This window comes from Mauremys reevesii, linkage group 19 (genome assembly GCF_016161935.1).
Source record: "Mauremys reevesii isolate NIE-2019 linkage group 19, ASM1616193v1, whole genome shotgun sequence".
In the NCBI taxonomy this organism is placed as follows: Eukaryota; Metazoa; Chordata; order Testudines; family Geoemydidae; genus Mauremys; species Mauremys reevesii.
In genome coordinates this window covers 16336223-16349734 of record NC_052641.1, presented here as the reverse complement: position 1 = coordinate 16349734, position 13512 = coordinate 16336223, and the positions used below count along the sequence as shown (strand labels likewise).

At 38.6% G+C, this 13512-nt stretch overlaps 1 protein-coding gene across 5 annotated transcripts in view; it reads left to right on the top strand.

Moving 5' to 3' along the window:
- MED27 (mediator complex subunit 27) overlaps nt 1–13512 on the top strand; it is a 156027-nt gene that overhangs the window by 59392 nt on the left and 83123 nt on the right. The window lies entirely within an intron of this gene.

The window sequence follows — 13512 nt, the reverse complement described above, 5'->3', positions numbered from 1 at the left end:
ATAAATAAGAATTTTTTTATTTTGACAAATATTCTTGTTTCAGTAAAAATATTAAATTAAGTTGCATGTCTTTAGTAGCATTGTCTGCAGGGTTTCAGTAACACTTAAATGTTATTCAGAGCAGTAGCATTGCCTAAAGTTTTTCTTAGTGCAAGGGGAGATAAAACTAGTTTTGCACTTCAGTTTGTTGTTTCAGGGAAGCAAGTCTAAGTTTGAACACACAGCGACACAGCTGAGTTTATTGGGCTTATGCAACCTGGTTAAACCAAGCCACAGCATTCTTATCAATGATGTTCAAGGCAAGAAGTCCTCCAGGAAGTTGAGTAATTTTTCAGTCCTCAAAAATGTGTCATGGCTGCCCACATTGACATAGTAGACTGTCACTAAAATGCCACCAAAATTCCACAGCAGTACAAATTCCATGTCCAGTATGAAACTAGTTCAGAAGGCTCCATTGCCTTTGTGGAAAATCATACCTGGGTTGATGATGCATGGGGTCCGAGACAAGATAATTATTTGTCACTTTCTCTGCAGATAATGAAGCTCTCCATGTATCCTCTATCATAAATCCTTCACCTAGTAAACTTGTCCACAACTGGTGATGCAAGGGCAGACCACCATGTTGTGGATTAAAGAAGTCTTTAATTAAGGGTAGATGTGGCATATCACACAATTTCGTCACGAGTTTTGCTACGCTTTCCTCTCTGTGAACACTGGGCAGAGCAGTATTGCAGAGAACCAGTAACCATGGTAGAGGAGTAGATTTAAGTGTCCCTGCATCATGGAATTAAATTGCACACCAGTCATCTTTGTGTGAGACGAGCAAGCCTATACTTGAGCGCAATATCCGCCACCGAATAACAGAGCGCCAAGGCTGAAGTGCGTAACGTTTAGGTGTTGGTGCCCCATGTTGTTCCGTCCAATTTTCCGAGCAGGTTGTTGCACATTTTGACCTTAGTTGCTTTCTTTGTAAGATGGTCACAATATGTAAGAGTTCATTCCAATGTGACACCTAGATGGACCAGGCGTGAACTACGCTTTATTTGCTGACCAATGAGAACTATGTTCAACTCTCTGCCCGCTTGTGCATTATGTATGAGACACTTGACACAGTCTTATTCCACTTGGTATCAGACACCTCCAATGACAATAATTGGCTGTAGCTGTCAGATCTTCATTCAGAACACGCTTAAGTATGTCAAAGGAGTGTGACTGAGTGCCGAAGCATACGTCATCTGCATAAATTGTGAGACCCGGTATATGGTAGCTTATTTGAATATAAGTTGAGTAATCTTAGAGATATTACTTATCCTTGCAGGAAGTTGTTCTTCTGGTGCCTCCAAGCACTTGTTCTCTCATCAATATGCACACAGAAATTGCAGTTTCTCAAAAACAGAGCCATTGCACATATTAACCAACTTGGTACAGTTCTAGACAATTTCACCAAAAGGCCCATGTGCCAAACCATATTGTATGCCATGGTCAGATCAAGGAAAACTGAACCAGTCTTCAGCTTATGTTTGATCAAAAATGGATTCCAAGTTGTAAGTGCCAGCACTTGATCACATGTACTATGACTGGGGTGAAAACCAGCTTGCTCTGGTGCCAGCATGCCTTCCACAGATGGTGAAATTCTTTGCAAAAGCAGATACTCAAGGACCTTTAAAGCAAATGCTTAGAAGTGAAATTGTCTTCAGCTCGAAGGCAAGTTTTGGTCTTTCCCAGGTTTCAGCAAGGCAATGACCTTTGCTTGGTGTCAGACTCTAGGCAGTCTGGATTCCCTCAGAACTCTGTTGAAAAATCGAATGAGCCATTCCTGAGCGTGAGGACCAGATGTTTCATGAATTCAGGTACAGTTCTATCCCGATGCAGTAATCGATGTCAGACAGAAAAGGAATGCCAGGAAACTACCACCCTATGGCTCAGGAAGTAAGATGAATAACGACATGGATAAAGAATTTTCTGAAGGCCTTTCATGCTGACATTGTATCCCAAAGGCTAATTATATCCAATTAGTTACATTCCCTTGTGAAGCTGGCAATTCAAAACTTGAGTCTCCCAGATGTGGTGGCGCAGTGTGCTACAGCACATCACAAATGTAGCGTTTCTAAACTATTTTAGCAAGCTACATTTCAACCAGAACCTATTACACCTTTTTTTGCCTAGCAACAACATGTTTACTCAATAACCCCTTCAGTCTTTTAAATCCTTACAGTTCTGAGCTGCATATCAGAAAGGCTTCTGAATATGCCTCTCTAGTGCAGTGAAATGTAGCTGGTTCAAATATAGAATATTCCATTTATTTGAATAAATGTTCATTAGAAAACTGCCAATAGAAAGAAATAGTAATCTAAAATATTTTTTCCTAGTGGAACAAACAATTGCAAGGAAAACAGAATTAATTGGTAGATTTATTCATACTTTTTGACAACATGAATTTGGGCTGGGATGGGTTACTCTTAATCACTCTTGAAAGATGTACATATTGAAGCATCAGCATGATATATAGCTATAAATTTGACTGTGGATGAGTATTGTCAGAAGTTGAAGGTTTCTTGTCTGTTTAAAAGGAGGTACAACCATGTATTTAGCGAGGTTTTCACATAAGAAATAAATGATGGCTATGTGGTATGCAAACTTTCAGGAATCCCTAAACTTAAAACGCAGGCTACATACGATATGAAGTATCATGTAAGTGTTGCCAGTTCTTTGAGTGGTTGCAGATACGTATTCCACTCAAGTGTGTGAAATCCATTTTTTTCTAAATTCCAGGTAAGTACATTTTTTAAAGGGCTAATCTGTCTCTTCCCTCCTCTTAAAGAAACACCACCACTCTGGGCCCTTAATACTGTGCCAGTTGCTCTCATGGGTCTTCTGTTTGAGCCCTTGGTAACCTGCTGTCTGTCCTTTCTTTGCCAGAAGGCAGCTTTCCTCATTAGCCATAACTCCCTCAAGGAGAGTGAGTGAGTTGCAGGCTATCCTGGCAGGACTCCCCTATACAGAATTTTTCAAGGATAAATATGGTGCTAAGGCGGCATCCAAAATTTGTGTGTAAAGTGGTGTCACGGCTTCACCTTAACCAAACATGTATTAACCTGTATTCTATCCTAAACTGCATTTGAATACAGAGAAACAGCTCCATCATGTACTGAATGTGAGACCGTGTTTGGCGTTCTACTTAGAGAGGACTAAGCTGTTTAGTCATTTATCTCAATTGTGTCTCTTACGGTAGAGCAAGTAAAGGGTTTGTCAGTTTCCATGCACAAAGTCTTTAGGTGGATTACTTCCTACAGTACTGCAGCATGTGGAGTACCTCAGTCTACACCACCTCAGAGATTGGCAGCTCATTCAACTAGAGCCCAAGCCGCTTTGGTTTCGTTCCTCAGTGCTGTTTCTATATTAGACATTTGCAGAGCAGCTATCTGGTCTTCAGCACATACTTTTACCAAAGTATTAAGCAAACTTTGAGAAGGTGGTTTTACAATCGTTCTTGAGTTAGTCTCTGAGCCCCACCTCCTCCAGTTACAGGTTTTGAATCACCTGAGTGGAATACACATCTGCAACAACTTGGAGAAAAATGTTTACTAACTGTACTGTAACTGCTGCTGTTCAAGATGTGGGTGAAGATGCATATTCACCCACTGTCCCCTTCTACATTGGCATCATTAGCCATGGATTCTGAAGGAAGAGAGGTGGGTCAGGAGGCACTGCCCTTATATAGCCATGTGAAGGTCTATGGGCCTGAAAGGCATGAGTTTCACCCGGACAGGTGCTGTTAAGCAGTTACCAAAGTTTGGTGTGCTTGGTGTATAAACCCCTGAGTGGTATACACCTCTACACCCACTTCTCAATGAACAATAATTACTGTGCAGGTAAGTAACTGCTTTTGCTCTGCTATTGTTGAGTCTTGACAAGAGCCCTCTAGTGTTGTTTGCGTTCAAGTAGCAGATTTCTTTAGCAGTTGAATGGGAGAGGGGGAAGAATGTTATGATGGTGGTCCATCTTTCTCTTCTGATAGTAGAGATCTACAAAGGAACATGGCTAGTGATAGCAGCAAAGAGTCTTGTGGCACCTTATAGACCAATCTTTAGTCTGGATCTGTAAAAGCAGGACTCTTTGCTGCTTTTACAGATCCAGACTAACATGGTTACTCCTCTCATACGTGGCTAGTGATGTGCTTCTTTCTCCCCTCCTCAGTTCTAACGGGATTTCTCCTTCGTTCCACTGAGGAGACATATTTAACTTAACAAACTTCTTGTATTTCTCCTTCCTTCTGCTGAAGAAATTAAGGATCTGATTTTCAGAGATGCTGAACACCTTCAACTACCATGAAGACAACTGGAAGTTAGATGTACTCAGCACCTTTGAAAACCAGGACCACAACTCTAGTTTTTAAAAATCAAACAGGAAACCGTGACTCTTGTACTATTTCTTTTGGCATTATATGTTGAAAGTAAATTTTCACTCATTAAATTGGCTCCAAGGATCCCTACTCCTGGAATCCACATGCCATAGCATGCGGAATTCAGTACTGCTGAAAGCAGTCTTAGGAAGGTGCTCCATGCCAATGCACAGCCCTGCTGAGAGCACAGCAGACACTCAGATGTGTTACTGCACAGCTGAGAAACAAGATCAGCATGAAACACTGTGATATGGTGGAGAGAGAACAGGGTAACCACAGTGAGCTCACTTTCTTTATTCTTGGAGTTATACTTGTTGGCAAACACAGAGTGGTCTATTAGTATTAATAAGATTTTTTTTAGGGGTATCAAATAAAGACTAGACCCAATAGTTTGTTTAGCTTTATAGATAGTGGTTTTTCAGTACTTCAGTTCAGTTCTTTCCTAGAACTGGAACAGTATCTGAAGTTTAAATTGTTCCCTAGTATAGTTGTTGATATTCTCACCACTTTGTATGTTTAGGGTCTTCCATTATGACATTCATTGTATTGGGAAAATAGGTTTTTATTTGCTCAGAACTCTCTGGCTCATGGTTCAATTGACAGAAAGATCTGAGTATAAATGAAGAGTAAAGTTTTTTATTTTGTTTTTGTTTTGGTGTGTGGTACCTTTTTTTTTTTTGTTTTTTGTTTTGCTTTAGGGCTTTTTACTTACACTGGAATATAAATGTTTCCAATATATTTCCTAAACTGACAAAGCATCTGAACTAAGTGAATGAAAGTTTCTCTGAATCTAAATTTAGGCCTTTAATCTACTTTGTATGAAACAGGACCAGGAAAATGACTCATTTAAATAGAAAAAACATCTATAAAATTGTTCAAGAAATCAAACATGCACAACTGAAAGCCATGAAAATAGTTTCTTTAATCTTTGGTTTAATTCAGGGAGTTGTTGGAGGAACATGGCCCAGTGGGTTCTGCTGGTCACGCACTTTCTCACTAGGTCTGCTCCTCCTTAGATTTTTCTCCTTGTGAATGCATAACTGCAGGACTTCGTTACACACATTAATGGGAGAGGACACTTTGTCTGGGTCCCTCCAATTAGGATGTCAATTGGGGGATGGAGGATCTAGGAACTCCTTCACTGCCTCTCCTCACTGGTTGAGGAGTTCATCTCTTTGGGGCCCTCTGCGTGAAATTGACCAGTCAGGAGCCCACCATTCAAATAGCAATATAAATGGCTTTGTAAGACAAAAGAAATGGTTTGCCCACCGTATTTAGATTGTTTTTCATAAACTAAGCTAGATAAGACATTCCTACTTAGTTACAGAAAAATGAAAATAAAACCTTGCGTATCTTGGAAATCATTCATCTTTGATCACTCACTGGTCAGCCTGAGTCTTTTCTGTCTTGGAGATCTTCATGGGAGTTCCCCATCTCCCAGTCAATGGGTTATTTAAACCCCTGTGTCCCTGGCAAGTCTTAGCATGGTTTCTAAAATTAATCATCACATCAGACAGTCCCCATTCATATCCTGCCTTATCTCCAAGTAGTCCTTTCGAGGTAGCTGCATGCAATAGGTGTATATGCATTCGTGCATCCTCAAGGAGTCTAGGGAGAAAAAGGTCCTTGGATGATGATATAGCTTCCTTACAAACGCTAATTCACTGGCTCAGCAGACATCTTTTTCTAGGCTTAGAAAAATAAAATTACAGATATCAATAAATCAGTTTTTACCTTTTTGTTCCATTTTACATATGCTTATTAACATGCCAGTTTCTCTTTCACAGTCAGTTTTTTTTGCCAACTTTAATCGTGTTTACTTTTATTTTTTTCACACAATGCATAATTAACTTGTGGAACTCATTGCCATGAGGTGCTGTGATAGCCAAAGTATAACTGGGTTAAAAAATAATGAGATGAGTTCATGGAGGGTAGGTTTGTCAGTGGCTATTAGCCAATCCCATGCTGGGAGCGACCTGGAATCTCTCACTGCCAGAAGCTGGGTGGAGTTGGGGGAAGACAGGCGTGGATCACTCCAACTGCCCTGTTCTGTACACTCTCCTGAAGCTCTGGTACTGGCCACTGCCACAGACAAGATACTGGGCTTGGTGGACCATTGGTCTGACCCAATATGGCAGTTCTTATGTTCTTATCAAAGCATAATTTATATATTTTTATATATATTGGAAAGTTAAATTCTATTTATGTCTTGAGGAGATGTATTTTAAAAGCCTATATATATATTAAAATAGCCAGTACAGTAACTTGTATGTAATATACTAAAGTGAATTACTATGTTTTATCGCCTAACTAAACGGTGTGTACAAATATAAACTGTGTTCCTAGTGATCAAATATGCCAGAATAGATTATATGGAGCCTATCTTGTGTAAAGCTGCATTTTCTAACTTAGATGCTACTGACATGACTATGAAAAATTCTAATGGTCAATTCTGCCAAGGTTTCTTGAGGGGCAAGTTAGTGACTTTTTTTTCATTATTTTACAGAAAAAACAATGTCTAGTTTACTTATTAGATTTTTTTTTTTACGATTTAGGAAATTTTTTAACACATTTACAAACCATATGTAAATAATAATAACAAACAAAAAAACCATAATTGCAACAGTTAGCTTTTGTTTAGAGACTTCATATATAGATTTCTGCCCTCTGCCTGTTTGCTGGGTATGTAATTGGTGTATTAATCTTTCCATAACCACAACTTCCCATATTTTTTGAACCATTCCTCTATGGTTGGGCTATATTTCTTTTTCCAGTGAAAGGCTACCAATAGCCAAGCAGCTTCCAGCAGATGAGAGATTAATTCTTCCTTTCCTCAGGTGTGACTATTTCCACTAGGAAGCCACATTAGGACTACCAAAAGATCGTTTGGTAATAAATATCCAACAATTGGTGATATTTGGTTATAGATTGCATCCCAATACTCTCTAATGACTGGACATGCCTACCATATATGCATAAAATCTCTTCTTTCACCACAGTTTCTCCAACATTTATTTCCATTCAATCTCTCTCTCTCTCTCTCTCTCAACCTGACTGATGTGAGGTATCACTGAAACAGTATCTTAAATACTTTTTTCCTATTGTGCTGCAGACTGCGGTTGCTGATCCTCTTTTCCAGATCAAAGCACATTCCTTTGGGGTAATTTGTCTATCCATGTTCTTTTCCCAATATACCATATATGGACAATTTTTTTGTTAGGAAAGCTGTCTGCAAAGATTGATAACAATTAGTAATTTTTTTTGTTTCCTAGTTGACCAGATGTCATTACTCCTATTAAAATTAGCGTTCTGTATAGAATAGGCTTTCTAGAAATCTGGGAAACATAATTCCTGACTTGAATGTACTGGTACCAAGAGAGGGAGTGGGTCAGGTGAAATTAGTTTTGATCTCTTAATAAGTCAGAAAAGTTTCTTTACTGAATAGCTCACCAACAGAGTATATTCCATGGGTCTCCCAGTCTTGGAAATGCACTGGTTCATGATCTGGATTAAGATCTGGGTTATTTGCAGTGGGTGTCAATTGGGGAGGGAAAAGAACTCATCTCATCTCTAGTTCTATCCTAAACCCATAGAGTGGCCTTTGATAAAGGATATATGTAAATTTTTGGAAGGCGTGTTTTTTTTCTTAATGCATGGTAGGCTAGAGATGTCTACAGTGCTGCAATTTTCTTGTTCAATAAAGACCTAGTGTGGTCTGGGTTAGAGTGCCACCAGTCCACCACATAGTACCACAGAATATTTGGAACAGCAAGTTTGCCTGTTTAATGGGTCTGTACAAAGTATCTGTACTCACTCTTGATTTTTTCTTATTCCATATAGATTCTAACAACATTCTGTGTATTTCAAAAACAGATTATTTTTTAAAATGAGTACAAAGAATGTCCAAGCAGATAAACTTTCATAGTTTTTTAAGGCCAGAAGAGACCATTATGATCATGAAGTCCGACCTTTTGCATTATACAGGCCACAAAATTACTCCCAGTAATTCCTGAATTGAACTCAGTAATTTCAGATTCCCAGCTAATTGTGACAGTTAATTTATAAATCTTTGGGAAAAGGGACATTTATAATGGAAGTCCTTACATAACCCTAACTAATAGTATGAATGGTACTCCAACACTTATTACGTCATTCTATAGAGAGCAGTCTGGTGTTTAGTCTCAAATTTAACTTCTGGAAAGGTTTACTTTAAAACTATTCAAGAAAGAAAGAGCTAAAAGTCTGTGGCAGTAACTTTTGTTGCTTTTTTGAGAAAAGTCATCCAGAGTTCTTTAGAATTGTACAAAGTTCTGCTTTGCCCCTACTGTCAGGGCTGTATTAAGTGACAATATTCATTAAATACCAGAGAGATGATATGCAATAAAGAAATAATCCTCAGGCCCATGTCTGTACTTCTCTCCAGAAGAGTTAAAGTTGAGAATGTAATTAAAGATTAAAACACTGTTTGCATTCTGGAACATGGAGATACCTTTTTGTACATGAAGGGGAATTGCATTAATAAGGAAGAGATCAGTTTCCAATAACTTTCAATACTAGGAGCTCAATTAATATCCTCAGTCATGTTTAAGTTTCTCACAGTATTCCTTTAGCTTTACCCTTGTAAGACAGTGCAACCGGAACCGTAAAAGGATATGTGCTGCTCCAATTCAGTGACTCTCTTGCTTCCTAAATTAATCTTTTTTTTAATATGAAAAAGATTAAAAGTTAGGTACTTATAGTGCAAGACGGCAGTGATTTACATGGAAAGCTTTAGTTACATTTCAGTATATAAATCTTGCACTATGTAGCTATGTTATTTACCGTAATATTTGGTGTCTTCATGAGTATCCATGGTTTGGATCATGTTAAACTTTTTTTCTCATTCTCTTTGGTAAACTAATTAACAACTAGATTTCCTTCAGATGGTGTTGAGTGGAGCTATTTTTGTGTAAGTTGCAGTGCAGTACCATAGGATGAGGGCACACTTTATTAATCATTAATTGGCATGCTGATATATGTGTATTCAAAAAATATTTGTGCACCTTCATGATAAATTCTGGTAATTATATTCCTAAAACCACTCTGCAGAAGCCTGAATAGAAAGGTGACTGCAAACATTTCTGTGCTGACTATTTGACTTCATCAACTTGTTAAATACCTTTTACTTTCACCAAGAGAGCTGTTATTAGCCAATGGGTTTGCACTGTTTTTATCCAGAGCATTATAATAAATAGTAATTCTGTTAGATATTTTTCACTTGCTTTGAAATAAGATCTGCAAGTGCTTTGACAAATAGACTGAAATATTTTCTAGTTTCACCATGGCTTTTGTAAGTACCTGATTGTCTACACTACCCACGTTACAGTGCAGCCATGGCTGTGACATGGGCAGTGTAGACACGTTTTATCACCAGGGGAGAGCTCTCCTGGCGATTTAAAAAAAACCCGCCCTTGACAAGTGGTGGTATCTTGCTCCCAGCGATAAAGTGCTGTTTATACTGGCGCTTTTCAGCGCTAAAACTTTTGTCGCTCGGGGGGTGTTTTTTCACACCCCTGAATGACAAAAGTTTTAGTGCTGAAAGTGGCTGAAAGGCTGTTTTGAATTGGCATTGTAGGCTTTTACTGGGCTAGAGAAAGGTCTGCCACTGGATGCTTAGACAGCAGAACTATGAGTTTAAAATGTTGATGTCCTATAGACTTTCTAGTTGGTAGGCATGTGTGTATGTATGGAGTAATCCCATATATGTGACCTTTCGGGGGGGTAGGAAGAGGGGGGAAACAGCGAAAAAAGTCATGAATTTCAGACTTTGTGTCCATGTCTGTATACTACAGTGCAAATGGAAAAAAGGCATTTTCCTCACTGAATCATGCTTCACATCTACATCTTTCAGTAGTCAGAAGGTAATATACACATACGGTACTTAGTATATCTTCGTCATTTATTTCATACTTGTTAAATCTTGGAAATTATCACTAGTATGTATAGATAGCTTTTAGTGGATTAGAGAGGTGGCCCTCTAAATTAGGGTTTTGTAATTAATTTGTAGTGGTTGAGTACTTCAGTTTATGAAGGGAATTCAAGAATTACTTTTGAAAGTTGTATTTTATTTCTTTAAAGGAAAACCACAATATAATGATATGCTAACCCCTGCTCAGAGAACAGTGAGTCACTACACGAATACTTCTAAAGTGTCTGAAATATAATAAAGAATTATTAACAAGCAGACAGCTACCATTATGATAGTTTCATGAAGCAAATTAGAAATTAGGACTGACAATATTTGAATGCCATTAGCAACCACTGAAATGAGCATTTTAAGTTTTGAGGTAAATTCTATATTCTTTGGTCCTATCCTGTGAAATCAACTTTTTCAAATTGTCTTAGATAAAGGTTTTCAAACTTTCCTAGAGCAGGACCACATCTTATTAGAAAACCCTGCCTCTTCCCTTCTGGCTCTGCTGGCTGCGCTGCCTCTCCTTGCTCCCTCTGTTGGGGGGAGGGGCTGTGTCCCACCTCTCCCTCTCTATACCCGTTCATAAGCCGACCCCCATCTCTGGTGCGTCCCTTTTTTACTAAAAAAATTCGGCTTATGAACGAGTATATACGGTACTTTGTTTTCACAGTAGAGAAGGAGTAAGTTTTGAAATCAGCTGTACTTGGTTTGTCATATAAAATGTCAGTGTTTTTTCTACTTGGTTCAGAATCATCACATTTAACTATGAAACCACACATGGCTTGTGCAACGTAATTAGAGACATCTGAGAGACAGAAGGAAGTTTGGTTTTTTGATCTCAGAGACTGCTAAGGTCATCGACTATCCTTTTTCAGTTAAGACTGTGTTAATTTTTTTTGTCAAGCCTACCTTTGATTAGATGGCTATAACATGCTTTAAAGAACAGATGTGAAATAATAGAAAATAGTGTGTTCCAGTTTTAAAATTTGCAAAACATTAGAAAATGTACTGTGTATGGACCAGTCTTGCACTGGCTGATATTGGACTCTGTGGGTATGTCTACACAGCAAAGAAAACCCCACAACTGACCTGTGCCAGTCAACTCAGGCTCGCAGGGCTCAGATTATGGGGCCGTTTCATTGCTGTGTAGACTTCTGGGCTTGGGCTGGAGGGTTATCTCTTATATTCACTTAAAATTCACCTTTTATAGTTAATACACTTATTTCTTGTTTATAATATAACCCAGTTTGTGCAATTCATAATTTTGGGGGGGGGCGGGGGGAGGGAAGAGGCTGTGCATACCTTCCTCTACATTGAGGGAGGAGGAGGATTTCATAATATCCCTTTGGGTCTGTACTCCAAGGGAGGTGGACACCTTAGTGCTGAGGCAAGTCCCTTAAGCTGAGTCTTCCCAGAGCTGATCTCAGTGTCTGTGTCATTCTGCAGTTAGGTGTGGCCCTGCCTGTGTGTGTGCTGGAGGAGGTTTAATAGCAAATAGCTCAGCAAAACATGTAAAAAGGGTGCCCAGGCTGGCAGAACAGGAGGGCTCAGTGGTTTCTCAGCATATCAGGTGGCATCTTAACAGGGGGCAACCCGTCACATCGTTGTTATCCTATCAAACCTAATTCTCATTGTTAATCCACAAACCTGATAGTTCTGGCAAAAATTCTGGCTGTATCAATCCACTTTTCAGCTGAGATTTAGAGCCGGATTGTGGCTGGCGTTTACCTAACGGAGAATTGAGAATGGGATGGGGGGCAAGGAGCAGAGACGGCTTCTCTGTATGTTCTTTGGGATGCAATCTTACCCCCAAGGGGATCAAGAGGGACAGCAAAGGGCTGGGAGGATATTGCATTACTTCAAGGGACACAGTAAGAAATGCACACCTCTGCAATACAGAGAACTCTGAGATTAATTCTGCCTCCCTGACCTTTCCCAGGTGTCATGTAGACCCAAAGTGCTATGTACTCTGGACCATGTGCAATTTACTCAGTCAAACTCATAATTAACAGCACGATAGAGTGATGTCTCTCATTTCCAAGTTTGTTATTCTGCACTGTATATACTAAACTGCATTATGTATACTAAGATAATATGGAGTACTGTGCATAAAACAAAACTGTATATGTGGCAAACTAAGTATTTGATAATTTATTAAATATGGTAATTCCTAATAGTCTGAACCAGAGAATTTTTTTATGTACTCAGTTGCATATTATGGAGTCATAACAATCTATAGTTAAGATTTCAAGAATCCTGTCCTTCTGGAAAGCATTATTTTCAATTCCTCCTTACTTTCCTGAAATAAAAATACAAGCTTTTTTGACATAACATTTCTAATGCTTAGTCTCAGACCTAAGGAGAGAATTTTTTTATTGAAGTTTGAAAAAATAAAAATCAGAAGAATCATTTAAATGTTAGAATTGTGTGCGAGAGAGAGACAATCATTTTTGGCATCTGGTACTGAAACAAGTGGTTGCTTTGAGAAATGTAAACTTTTTCATATTTTTAACTGTCAGACGTCACGTTCCATTTGAAGGTTTGAACACATCCAGGATATAGTTTAAAAAAATTAACGTAGTAATTTATTGTATGTCTGGGTAAGATTTAGCCAAGTGCTCCACCTACTATGTGCATTTGTTGTGTATGTCTTCAGGAGAATGCACACATCCCATTCAGAGCTGTGTAAACTGCCAAGGAGGTGTGCAAGATCCAAATAGGACTCTTATCCCAATGAATTATTCTGTAAGGGGAGCAGTTGCATAAACCTCTCTCTATGCTGGCTGGGAAGTTGATCCCAAGTGTCTGTCTCACCTCATGAGTGGGTGGAAGAAAAGAGGAAGTAATTTTCTGCTTTGCTGTTCTATGCAACTTTAGAAGTATGATTTTTTTTATTCAAATCTTGATCTAATCTAATGTGTTGATGTATCTGGCAGTAGGAGTCTGTGTAATAATCTTCTTTATTTTGTGACTCCAGAACAATGCTGATTTTTTTTTTTGCTGAATTTTTTTTTACTCCCATTCAAGAATTGCACAGCTGTACATTTTCTTACAAAAGCAATTACAAAAAACCAGCAGGCATTGATCAACACAGATTGACCAAAGAGAAGGTTTGACTATTCCACCCCAAATGTTGCTTATGATAGTCATTTATATT